Source organism: Pteropus medius, unplaced genomic scaffold (assembly GCF_902729225.1).
Source record: "Pteropus medius unplaced genomic scaffold, Ma_sr-lr_union100, whole genome shotgun sequence".
Lineage (NCBI taxonomy): Eukaryota > Metazoa > Chordata > Mammalia > Chiroptera > Pteropodidae > Pteropus > Pteropus medius.
The window spans coordinates 25,244,562-25,257,620 of record NW_024354875.1 but is presented as its reverse complement, the minus strand read 5'-3'; the positions used below and the strand labels follow the sequence as shown (position 1 = coordinate 25,257,620).

The 13,059-nt window shown below is 34.4% G+C and overlaps 1 protein-coding gene and 1 pseudogene across 1 annotated transcript in view; one reads left to right on the top strand and one right to left on the bottom strand.

The window, feature by feature from the left end:
• The window catches only part of KCNH7 (potassium voltage-gated channel subfamily H member 7), a 399,182-nt gene that overhangs the window by 156,986 nt on the left and 229,137 nt on the right, over window positions 1–13,059 (top strand). The window lies entirely within an intron of this gene.
• On the bottom strand, window positions 8,784–8,901 carry LOC120597432 (uncharacterized; annotated as a pseudogene).

Below are 13,059 nucleotides of genomic sequence, written 5' to 3'. Positions count from 1 at the left end.
GGATTATAACAATATATTGATTCCTTAAGACTTTGAATCCCGGTACTCTAAAAATATTAAATTCCATCAATAACTCCTATTGAGTTTAACAGGGGACCAGTGTAAATATATAAAGAGCAGGCACATGTATTTAGGTTACATAGCTTTACTAGGTCCAGCATGCTACATTCTAAACCCAGAGCTTTAGGCATTGCACTTGCCTGAAATCTATTAAAATAAGGTTAATATCTATGATATTGGCATCCGCTTGTCTCTTAAGTCTCAGTTTCTTTCAAGTGAAATGAAATTATAATTGGGTTTTTGTGAGAATTAAATGAGATAAAAGCCTTTGGCACACAGAAATCAGTGGTACCTACAGCTACATTAGTTCCAAAGGCACAATGAAAGGTACTACTTGGATCCAGATTCCTTGATGCCTATTTTTCTTCAAATAGTTTATATTTTAAGAGACTTAAAACAATGTGTTTTGGTATAGAGAAAATCAACTTTTGACAAATGGTTGTTGTTATGAAAGTACCAAAATCGAAACATTTATAAAATACCTACAATGCACTAGACCAGTGGTCCCCAAAATTTGGCACCAGGGACCGGTGCTCCTATCAACATCTAATGCTTGATGATATGAGGTGGAGCTGAGATGGTGATGCTAGCACTGGGAGCGGCTGCAAATACAAATGAAGCTTTGCTCGCCTACAGCTCACCTCTTGCTGTGTGGCCCAGTTCCTAACAGGCCACGGACTGGTACAGGTCCATGGTCCTGCGGGTTGGGGAATCCCTAGACTATACCTTATACAAGGTATTTTATTCAAAAAATTGTATTTAATCCTCATCTCATTCCTGTTAAATGGTATTATTATTATTATTTCCATTTTGAGGACAGAAAGTTGAAGACTTAGAAATTTGAGTTTCCCTCAGGAGTACACCACTAAGGTCTGGTTTTGACCCCACTCAGATTGTAAAGCCTTGGCTCTTATCGCTACATCAAAACTTAAAATTCACCCCTTTTGAGTGTTTCTAATTAAAACTGGAGATAACTGAGATGTGTTAGAGAACAAAACATTTTATTTTGCTTAAGATTATGTAAAAAAAAATTCACTAAGCTATTTCTCTCCCACATTTTGTAGGTTTTCATATTTCAGAATCGATTTGAACATACAGAAAAAAAAAGTCTGCGGTTTAGCTTTTAATAAATGAAAGAGTCAGTATGCATTTGGGCAATGCTATTCCTCCAAAAAAGTTTCAAAAACTTAGCAGTGCTTCTTTGGTATGAAAGCATGCACTTTTTTCAAAATAATAAGTGATTATTTATATATTTTTAATATACTGTCTTTGAATGCAATATATGGTATGGTTCTTTTCAGAATTTAGGGGAAGAAGGGTATGACTTTGGTTATATATATACCTACTTGCTAACTGACAGTCTCAGTTGAGTTTTCCCAGGCTACTCTATTCACTCATTCATTGAATATTGATGAGGGCTTCCTATATTCCAGGTATATGCTAAGGGAAAGTTCTAGTGCAGCTGAGAATCTAGTAAGGGATATAGGCATTACATAAATAATCACATTGAATAGATGAAAATTGGCAACAGAGATCAGTTCCATAATGGAAAGATAGACGGTGCTGTGAGAGTACTTGACAGGAGAATTTAACCTTTTGAGGAAGATTGGAGAAGGCTTTGCTGAAGAAGTGGCATTTGACCTTGGTCTGATGAATGAATAAGAGTTGATTGAATGAAGAAGAGAGTTCCCCTTATGTTAGCAACATATGCCAAAGTTTTTTGTTAAATTCTTTCACACTGAATAGATACCATATATTGCAACATAACCCTCAAGAATACAACTGAGGTTCTGAATTATGAAAAAGAACCACTATAGAATTATAAATAAATAACTTAAGTCATAAAAAAGTCTTTGTTTCATAAATATCTTGACACACAAAAAAGAATATTTTTTTTACCATGCTATCATAGAAACAATTATGAAGCATTTCCTTTGACATTTAAGGCAACTATTCTATATGCTTTCAAATTATGGAGAAATGTGCACAAGTTTTAGCCATGTGGAATTAAAAACCTCACAAATAATCATAATGAGACAGGAATTGTGCTAAGCTTTATAGATTCAAAGAAATATAAGATAATGCCACTGAGTTCTTAGATCCCATAATCAAACCAAAGATCCCTAAGAGCAATGAGTAAAATATCATATGATTATGCTGAGGGTCAAACTCTTTAGCTTATTTAGATGCTGGAAGAACATAAATGTGGGAGCAATTACTTTTTCCTTTACTCTTCACTGCATTGTTTGGCTTTATCTAAAGGCCCAATAAATTAGGAATAAATTATTTTATATGAGTAAACATATATTCAAATAACCTAGTGTCATTAACATAAAGATATATTGTTATTGCTATTTAATAGTATAGATGAATGCAAATGCAGCTATGTTTAATTATGCCATTATGACCCAACAAAGACATATAACAGAATCTGTTTTCATTTGAAGTTAATATTCTGAGTTGCAAATAACCTCTGAAAATTCTACCTTCTCTCCATCTGTCTGTCTGTCTGTCTGTCTCTCTCCCTCTCTCATGGTACGAGTATTCAATAGCAATGCATCATGAAATAAGACTTTCAGTGCAGAACTGGGAAATTAAGACCCAGGATTTGTTCTCAGGTTCTGCTATTGTCTCATTGAGTTCTCATGAGGAATCACCTCATGTGCCAGTGCCAAGAACAGGAAAACACTTGCTGTACTACTATGCACAGGCAATGTGACTTCTCAGGAGAGAGTTAATATTTAAATGACTTCAAAACAATAAGTAAATATTTAAAAATCCATTGAAGGCAAAATAGTACTAGACATTTATTATTATGAACCTAGAGGTAAAAATCACTTTCAAGTTATTCTGGCGTACTTTTGTTCTCTGACAGTTTACCATTTGTGTACAGTTGAGCTTTGCTTGAAACAAAAAGCCTTGTGACATAATTATTCAGATATAATCTCTAAGAAATCTTTAGTATACAAAAAAAAGGGGGCTTTGGTGCTTTTTACTTCAAAATCCACTCATGCATAACAAAGAACATGCTCTTCCTCTGAGAAGGTTTTTGTCTGAATGGGTTAAGAAGCAAACACTCAGGTGAATTTAATAATTGATAGTGGAAATAGAGTCTTAATGAAATTTCCACCTTCCTGAAACATGAACTCTGTATTTATTACTTTTTATTATCATCTAATACTGATGTGTCCAGTTACCTGACACAGCCTAGCTGAAACTCCTATTAGCAACATAAAGTATCTGAATTGAAACCTTTTTTCAAGCACTAATCTCTCTCCATTAATCTCAAATAAAACCATATAAACACTGGCAAAGAGAAAATTCTCATGCTAGAAATATATGTTCTTTCTCAACACATTATAATTTAAATGTTTTTGTTTTTCATTTTCAGACATTGGATACTATTAATGGTAATATTATTTTATTGAAACAGATTATGTATTCTTGCAGGTGCTCTGTGAAGTGATCTGAATTCAAAACGACCGCCTTGAAAGTGGTTAAATTAACACTTTTATTAAATCAAATTAAAAAATAATCACTCATAGAATCGTAACATTTGGAAATGATCCTCAGATATTAGAGCCACTCCCATTTCTACACTTTTTATTTTACAAATCTGAAGATACTCAAGCCCAGAAAGAACTGAACTTCAATTGCCTAATGTTCTAGAATCACCAAATCAGATTATAAAAAATGAGCAGTGTCCTTAGCTGCCAATCATCCCAAAGAAATAACAATCTAACATGACAAATTATCATCTGCTATATGCTGGAATTCTGCCAAGGATAGGGAACTCTAAATTGCTCCCAAATTGTGCATTCCATTTTGAATAATGCTATTTGTAACTTCTATTTATTGGTTTCTATTTTGCCCACTGGAATCACACTAATTCTTTTCTCTCTTCCACAACCATCTTTCAACTCTGATTGCGGCACTCGTGACCCTTTGGGAATCATCTCTCGTGCCCATTCTTAATACTTTCCCCCATTCCTCTTATGAATTTTCCTTCAAGTTTTAAATCTTTTTCTCTGAGGATTTTATTCTATCAATTTCCCTTCCAAAATGTGATATCAAGAATGGAAGACGATAATAATCTGATTTCGATCTTACTAGACACTACAAAGTTCAGTGTGACTACTAAAATTTATATTATCACAAGTATATTACTTGTATAATAAAATTATGATGCTATAATTATATGATCTGCTTTTAGTGTTATTTATAGCATTTCTTTTTTTATTTTTTTTTATTTTTTAATTATAGTTGGCATGTATTATATTAGTTCCAGGTGAACAATATAGTGTTTAGACATTTATATAACTTACAAAGTGATCACCTTGATAAATCTAGTACCCATCTGATACCATACACAGTTATTACATTATTATTGACTATATTCCTTATGCTATACTTTAATCCCCATGATTATTTTGTAATATCAATTTGTACTCCTTAATCCCTTCCCCTTTTTACCCAACCTTCAACCCCCTTCCCAGCTGGCAAACATCAAAATGTTCTCTGTATCTATGAGTTTGTTTCTGTTTTGTTTGTTTGTTTATTTTGTTCGTTAGATTCTGCATATAAGAGAAATCATATGACATTTGTCTTTCTCTGTCTAATTTACTTCACTCAGCACAGTATCTTCTAGGTCCATCCATGTTGTTATAGATGGTAAGATGTCATTCGTTTTTATTACTGAATAATATTCCATTGTATATATGTACTACTTCTTCTTTATCCATTCATCCATTGATGGACTCCTAGGTTGCCTCCATATCTTGGCTATTGTAAATAATGCTGCAATAACATATGGATTTACATGTCCTTTTGAAGTAATGTTTTGTGTTTCTTTGTATAATATGCAGAGGTGGGATTACTAGGACCTTTTTTTTTGATCACTTCATATAACCTTTGTTTTAAAGTCTATTTTGTCTGGTATAAATATTGCTATCCCAGATTTTCGTTTGTTTGTTTGTTTATATTTTTATGAAATATCTTTTTCCATCCCTTTACTTTCAGTCTGTGTGTATATTTCAATCTGAAGTGTCTGTGGTAGGCAGCATATGTAAGGGTCTTGTTTTCTTATCCATTCAGCCACACTATCTTTTGATTAAAACATTTAATTCATTTACATTTAAAGTGGTTGTTGATGATATATACTTATTGCCATTTTATTATTCATATTTTTAATATTTTTTCCTCTTCTTAATGAAGTCTCTCTAATATTTCTTATAATACTGGTTTGGTGTTGATGAACTCTTTTAGCTTTTTCTTGTCTGGGAAGCTCTTACCCTGTCCTTCAAATCTAAATGATAGCTTTGCTGGTAAAGTAATTTTGATTGTAGGTCCTTACTTTTCATCACTTTGAATATTTCATGCCAATCCCTTCTGGCCTGAAAAGTTTCTGTTGAGAAATCAACTGACAGTCTTATGGGAGCTCCCTTGTAGGTAACTAATTTTTTTCTCTTGCTACTTTTAAGATTCCCTCTTTGTCTTTAACCTTCGGCATTTTAATTATGATGTATCTTGATGAGGGCCTCTTTGGATTAATCTTGTTTGGGACTCTGCATTTCCTGAGCTTGTATGTCTATTTCCTTTACCAGGTTAGGGAAGTTTTTTGTCATTATTTCTTATAGATTTTCAATTCCTTGCTCTCTCCTTCTGGTACTGCTATGATGGGAATGTTGGTATGCTTGATGTTGACCCAGAGGCCCCTTAAACTATTCCCATTTTGTTAATTTTTTTTTTAATTGCTGTTCTGAGTGGGTGTTTTCTGATACCTTATCCTCTAAATCTCTGATTTGATCCTCTGCTTGATCTAATCTACTGTTGATTCCCTCTAATGTATTCTTCATTTTAGTCATTGTATTCCTCAATTATGATTTTCTTTTTATGTTTTCTATCTCCATTTTTATGTTTTTTATCTCTTCGTTAAAGTTTTCACTAAGTTTATCTATTCTTCCCCTAAGTTTATTGAGCATCCTTATAACCGGCGTCTGGTAGAGTGCTTGTCTCCATTTTGTTTAGTTCTTTTTCTGAAGCTTTGCTCAGTTCTTTCACTGGGACATGTTTCTTTCTCTCCCCATTTTGACTGCCTCTCTGTTTTTGTTTCTATGTAATAGATAGGGCTGCTATGTCTCTTGTTCTTAGTAGAGTGTCCTTAGGTAGTAAGTGTCCTACTCAGTAGTGCAGTCTCCCTGGTCACCTGAGCTGGGAGTTTCAGGTGTGGCCTTCTATGGGTCTGTGTGCCCTCTTATATTTGAGCTCTGGTTGCTGTCTGCATGTCAGTAGGAGGAAATGGCTACAGCAGAAGTGCTGTTGTGCAGGGGCTGAGCCTATGGAGCAGGATTTACTTAGCATTTCTCTGGTGCCTGCCCAATCTGCCCTTTGCATGTGTTCTTCTTGGATGCAGTCCTAGGTGGTACTATGGCTCAAAGCTAGCCACTGTGTGTGCTAGCCCCAGGGCCTTCTCCTGGGAGGGGTCCCACCACAGGCCAAGTTCAGCTGCAGCTTAAGCCCTGCCAAGGGCCACCTGACATAAACCACCAAACATTCCCTAGATGGGTACTACCCACACTGGGTTTGGAGGTGCCCTGAGAGGCCAAACCTCAAACCAAGGCCAGCTGCCACTAGTGCCAGGCTTGAGGCTGCTCAGCAAGAGGTACTGGGAAATCTAAGACCAGATGCTGTTTATGTGGGTTTTGTGAACCTTTGAGAGACTTTAGGAAATCCCATTGCATGAACCAAGACAGGCTGTTTGTATTGAAAAGCCACTGGAAATGGCTTGGGTGGGCCCACAAGTTGGACGGGGTGGGGTCTCAGGGAATCATCAGGGTAGAGTGACTAGTGTTAGCCAGGTTGATGGAGACAGATATATCTGCCACCCGAGTCTGCATGCTGGGTGGTGGAGGGCTCGACAAAGAAATAATGCCCTCTGCCAGCACTTCCGTCTGGGAGAATGCTGCCCCTCTATCCCTCATCCTGAATCCAGACAATTCAGTTCCTCCTTGTATGTCCCTGGTACCTTTTGAGCTACTGCCCTGATGCTGGAGCTTAAAGTGAGTGAATCCATTAGCAAGTAAGTCCACTCACAGGCCCTTTAAGAGGAACGCCTGGGACTCCAGCAGCTCTCTATCTCACTCAGCCACAATCTCTGCTAGTTTTCACAGCCAGGAGTTGTGGAAACTTTTCTTCCTAGCACTGGAACCCTGGGCTGGGGAGCTTGTTCCGGGGCTGAGATTCCTCACTTTTCTGGGGTACCTCTGCAGCTGAGATATCCTTCCCATTTTTTAACTGCTACACATGGCTGTTTTACCTGCCTGCTCAGCCTCTTTACCCCTCCTACCAGTCTTGAGGTGGCTTCTTCTGCATGTCCTTAGTTGTAGGACTTCTGTTCAGCTAGACTTCAGACAATTCTCAGACGATGGTTTTTCCATAGTTTAGTTGTAATTTTGATGTGGTTGTGAGAGGAAGCAAGCACAGTGTTTACCTACTCTGCCATCTTGACAGAAAATTCATGTTGTAGAATTTCTTTAAAGCTGATCTCAGATATTCTAAATTCTGATTATTAATGATAATATCTACATTGTAAGAACATTTATAAAATTCATTTACTATATTTTTTTCTGGGCATTTGAGACATTTGCAATGAGCTATAAAGGATAAATTTAGGAACAGCAACCAATTAACTACTTTAAGAATTGTAGTACTTTAATATAATTGAAATCATTCTATAGCAAGGAATAAAGTAGCAATTATGCAATTTCCTCAGTCCAGGAAAACAGAGCCTTTGTGAGGGCCAGATTATTGAAGCTTCCTTCCTAATAAGTAGGTCAGACATTAGCTGGAAGCATCTTGAAGGCTGTTAAGCATTCATTAACTTTATGTGAAAACACTGCTGCTATAAGGAAACCATACATTTTTAAAGAAGATGCCAATACTTATTAGCAGATTATTTACAAATGACTACTCTTTCCTCATCAAGGACTTTTTTAATGCTAATAAATACATTAATTAAGTACTTACTTTATGTCAGGCGCCATGCTGTCCTTTTCATGTATTATCTCTTCTATTTCTTACAATGTTTTGAATTATATATTATTATTAAACCCATTTCACAAATGAGGAAAAATAAAGTGTATAGAAAATAATTTGCTATTAGTGACAAAGAGAGGACATGAACTAGTTATGCCTGACACCCAATCTCTTAAACACTTTATATCATCCATTTGTTACTTAATTACTTAATTAATTAAAATAAACTTGTCCATTGGTGTTTACAAGGCTCAAAGATGTCAATATAACTAGTAAGAGCTGGGTTTTAAATTAACATGCAAGGATTCTGAACTTCTGATCTCAGGACCAATGGCTGTTTTGATGCTGCTATGGCAAATTTAAAACCCCAGAGTTCTAAACTACATATCACATGTAGCTCTATTTGGACTTTACATTTCAGAATTCAGAAAAACCAAAAAATTGTTTGATCTCTCTCTATTTCTCTTCTCTCCCATAACTTATGTTAAAAATCTAAGTTTCCCATTGCAATATTTCTAATGGCAGAGAACAGTGAAAATATATCTTTGTAATGTAATTGATAAAAGTCCCTTACATAAGCTATGCATTTCTTGGAAGTTTTGTTTTCAACTTAATGCAATTTAAATTAATGTGAATTTTATACTTTACTGCATCATATTATTTCTATGTTCTTTTTTTTTTTTTTTTAATGCCTACAGTACCTGATATTCGTAGGTGGTCTCCCATCCAAGTACTAACCAGGCCCGACCCTGCTGAGCTTCCGAGATCAGATGGGATTGATACGCTCAGGGTGACGTGGCCATAGACTTTATGTGCTCTTTTAATCAATTTTTTAATCTAAATAGAAGCCTCGGAAAGAAGCACCATGTAACTTCTTTTGCCCTAGTTACTGTCATGTAACTATAGGACTTGCATACCTCAGTTTGAGAATGAGGGTGGTAAGATGTTCATACAAAATTTATTAATTTGTTTTTTAGATGTTCATTCATTTAAAAAATGCTTATTAAGTACCTACACTATGCAAAGATGATATAGACAGGATATAGAGTTAAATAATACCTACTATCTGTCCAAGAAAATCTCAAAATCAAGCAGGGAAGACAGCCTAGCAAATAATTATAATATTTACTGACCCTCTAATAATAAATATTGCAGTGAGTTTTATAGTTATTAATAAAATAGTAATACATTCTCTTCATCTAGCTTTGTTTTAAAAACTAATATGGACCATTTCTAGGCAGCGAATGAGTATTGATGCCACAGATAGAAATGCTATATCTTAATTCCTCTCTTACTTAGATTCTCTTTGGGTTTTTGTTTTGAGTGTATCTCCTATAAGCATCTTTACACAGAGGGGTAGATATCTGAGACAGCAAGCCAAATCAAATCTTTCTGTCATTACAGAATTTTATATATTTACTAAATGTGTACAATGCTAGGTTCCAACATATTTTACTTGTAACATTATTTTCCATATTATAGCTTTCCATATCGATTAGAATTTGTTATTGACAGCCAGTATTTGTATCTGATCAATATTAAGGAGTCTCACTGTTCTCATGAACTAGCTTACTGCATCTTCAGTATTTTCATCTATATTCACCATCCTGTCATGAGGTTTCAGGGTCATTTTATATTTCAATTGCTTCTAATATATTGTTAGCATACTTTATGTGATTTCTCAAAGTTCTTTCAAATGATTCAGCTATTTTTATACTTTTAAAACTATTAACTTTAGGATTTACATCTTCTCAAAAGCATACAAAATCATTAAATAATTATTTACAAATACAGATATTTCTTACAGTTATACAATATTACATTCAAAATATGTAAAGCATATTAATAGTATATACTGAATTATTGGCTTAGTTTTAGCAACATTGTATAAAAAAATGTGAGGTATGCATAGAGATTTCAAAAACACTCGTCTCGACCTGTCACTAACATTTATAAATTAATAGTTATGATATTCAAATGGTTGCTGTTAATTGTTCCTTGACAAGAATAACATGTGAAAACCATATCCTGCCAAAGCCCAGAGAAACATGCTTAAGCATTTCATACGTAGAGAAAAACAAAGCAATGTGAAATAACAGCTTAATAAAATTATGAGCAACCTATTGAAGAAACTTAAAATAAGACTTTTTTTCCCTACCCAGAAGAATTTGGGTAGGTTACATGGAGAAGATGGCATTTAAACTGGACCTAATGCAGGGGTCAGTAAACTTTTCCTGAAAAGGGTTAGTTAGTAAATATTTAAGGCTCTGTAGGCCAAGAGGCAAAATCAAAGATATTATATAGATACTTATATGACCATTTAAAATGCAGCTATTTAAAATGTAATGTCCAGCTTGTGGACTGGACAAAAAATACATTTGGCTGTAGGCAGTAGTTTACTGACCCCTGACTTAAAGTATGACTGAGAATTTTAAGTTATGAATTGGAGAGAAAGCATGTTCTAGGCTGAGAAAAAGCATAAGCAAAAGCATAAAGATGTGTGTGTTTTGAATGTGAATAGGTGTAAGAGGAAGTAGCAATAAAGTTGGAAATATATTAGACTAGATCTCTGTGGACTTAACATGATGTGTTAAAGTTTAGTTAATGGGAAAAATGCAAGTTTATAATAGATAATTTATTAGTAGCACTTAGTATGAGCTAATAATATGCTATCTGGAGTTTGAGTCCAGATCTTATATTTTAAACTGTATTATTTACCACTCGTTATAAACATCATTGATTCAGCACTGTTTATTTAATGTCTACTACAAGTTAACGAAAAGCATGTCAAGATATATAACACAGTTCTTGTTCCTTAGGAGCTTATCATCTTATGTACCATAAACCATGGGAAAGGATATCGATATGAAGAATTTGTACATTGTAGCAACACAAATTTAGGAATGACCCCTCATAGGTTTAAAAAGAAAATCATCATAGTATGAAAGCCTTATATGTAATAAGAGTTACGTTTTACTGTATGCATTATGTATAAATATGCCCCAAACACACTCAATTACACACACGTGCACACACACACAAATACATGCACACACTTGTCAGAGTCCCAGAGGGAGTTAAGGAGACTAGAACTAAGTCAGGAAGCTGTAATTCTCTCAGTAGATTGGGCCAGGACCTACTTAACTAATTCACACAGTGCCATGTGCATCAAATAGACACATAGACTGAGGTTCTCCATCTTTTTCACTTGAGACCAGCAGCCTCTTGACTCTGAAAAGCCACAATTGAAGCCCCTCTGTATTTAATGATGCATGTTTTGTTGTATACATTGAGCTGACAAAATTAATCCTTGTCTACCTTCACCATACCGCATGCATAGTTTTTATAAAATCCCTAAAAGTTTCATGGTATTTAGAAACTATTCATTTATGTCTTTCTAGATTTAGAGGACTAAATAACTGTCATTGGCTCATTAACATGCAAAGAGATGTGCCATACAGGAAGTTCAAATTCTCTCATTGGGCATAATGTAATAAATGTCCCAGGAAAATATATATTCTCTAGGTATTACCAGAAACTCCTAGTGTGACCTCATTTGGGAGGACAGAAGACTGAAAGCAAGGAATACTGTTATACATTCCACCCATGTTCAATGCATAATAAAAGCATACAAATTGACTTAGCCTCTTTTGCATGGGAAACCACTCTCTAGGAGACTAGGTGAGAAATGTGCATGGCTACAGCCTCATAAAATCTTGATATAGTTTTCTAAGATTTCACACATCTGAAAAGAGCAATGTCTTCTTTAAGTTTAGCAGTCACAGAGATAATATGCAGCACATGCTCCTTAAAATTGCAAATGACCTCAACCACAGGGAGTTATTCCCCTGTTCCATGGTGGAATCAAACAAACAAACAAACAAAATACAGATTATAAAAATAGTTTACTAACTATAACTCAATCAAACAGAGGCAATACATAGTAATGCCATAGAGATTCTTATTAAAATAAATCTTCTGAAACATAGATTGGTTTGCTAAAACAAAGCAGAAATATTTTACTAAGTGTAGAGACCACAAGTTAAATATGAGTAAGCAAAGTGGTAATGATTTTTAGAAATTAAAATATACATATAAGAACTAATTTGTTTTTCTAAGATTGTTATTTTTTAGGGTCAAGAAAGAAATTACAGTGAAATAGATAACTATATTTGCAGTATTTGAGCTTTAGTAATGCAACGCACTGAGTAAAGCAACACATTTTTAGCATTTGCTGTAAAGATGTTTCAAAGTTTTCAAAGAAAAATTAAAATAATAAAAGAAGAAATAGGACCCTAAGGAAAGCAGTTCATGTCAGTTCATTTAGAAATCCAAAGCAAAGTGGTTCCTTCTTCTGGGTACATAACACGTTAACACACACAAAAAGTAATTTGTTCTAAATTATGACTTTGCTTAAATGTAAGTAATTATTGAATGAATGCCCATTTATTATAGAGATATTGATAGATTAAATCCTGTATTTGTGCTTTGGATAAACCCTAATATTGGTTTGATTTCAAACCATTGAACTGCCTTTTTGGTCATACTCAGGCAAGATAGCTTAGCTCACCATTTTGATGAGAAAATTCTGGATATATTGTCATAAAAACCAAGGGAACTTTCTGGCTGAAAAAAGAATAGAAGCAATGTATAAAGTTACCGGATATTGTTCTGGAATCATTAGTCATTGTTAACGATTTTATTTACATGGACAACTTTAATAATTAAAAAAAAAAAAAACATTTTAACATATGAAAAGGATACACCATTACCAATTTCATCTCATATAAAATGACTTCTTATTTGGTAAGGTTTCCTTTTGGAGCAAAAGACCGTTTGTTAACAATGAGTTAGTCATGGTAAGTAGCTTAGATGCCTTGCATTTTTTCAAGCCTATTTTCCTGAAGTTACCTAAAGGAACTTTAGACAGATTAGTGGGGAGAAAGAGATGCAGACAAAGAAAAA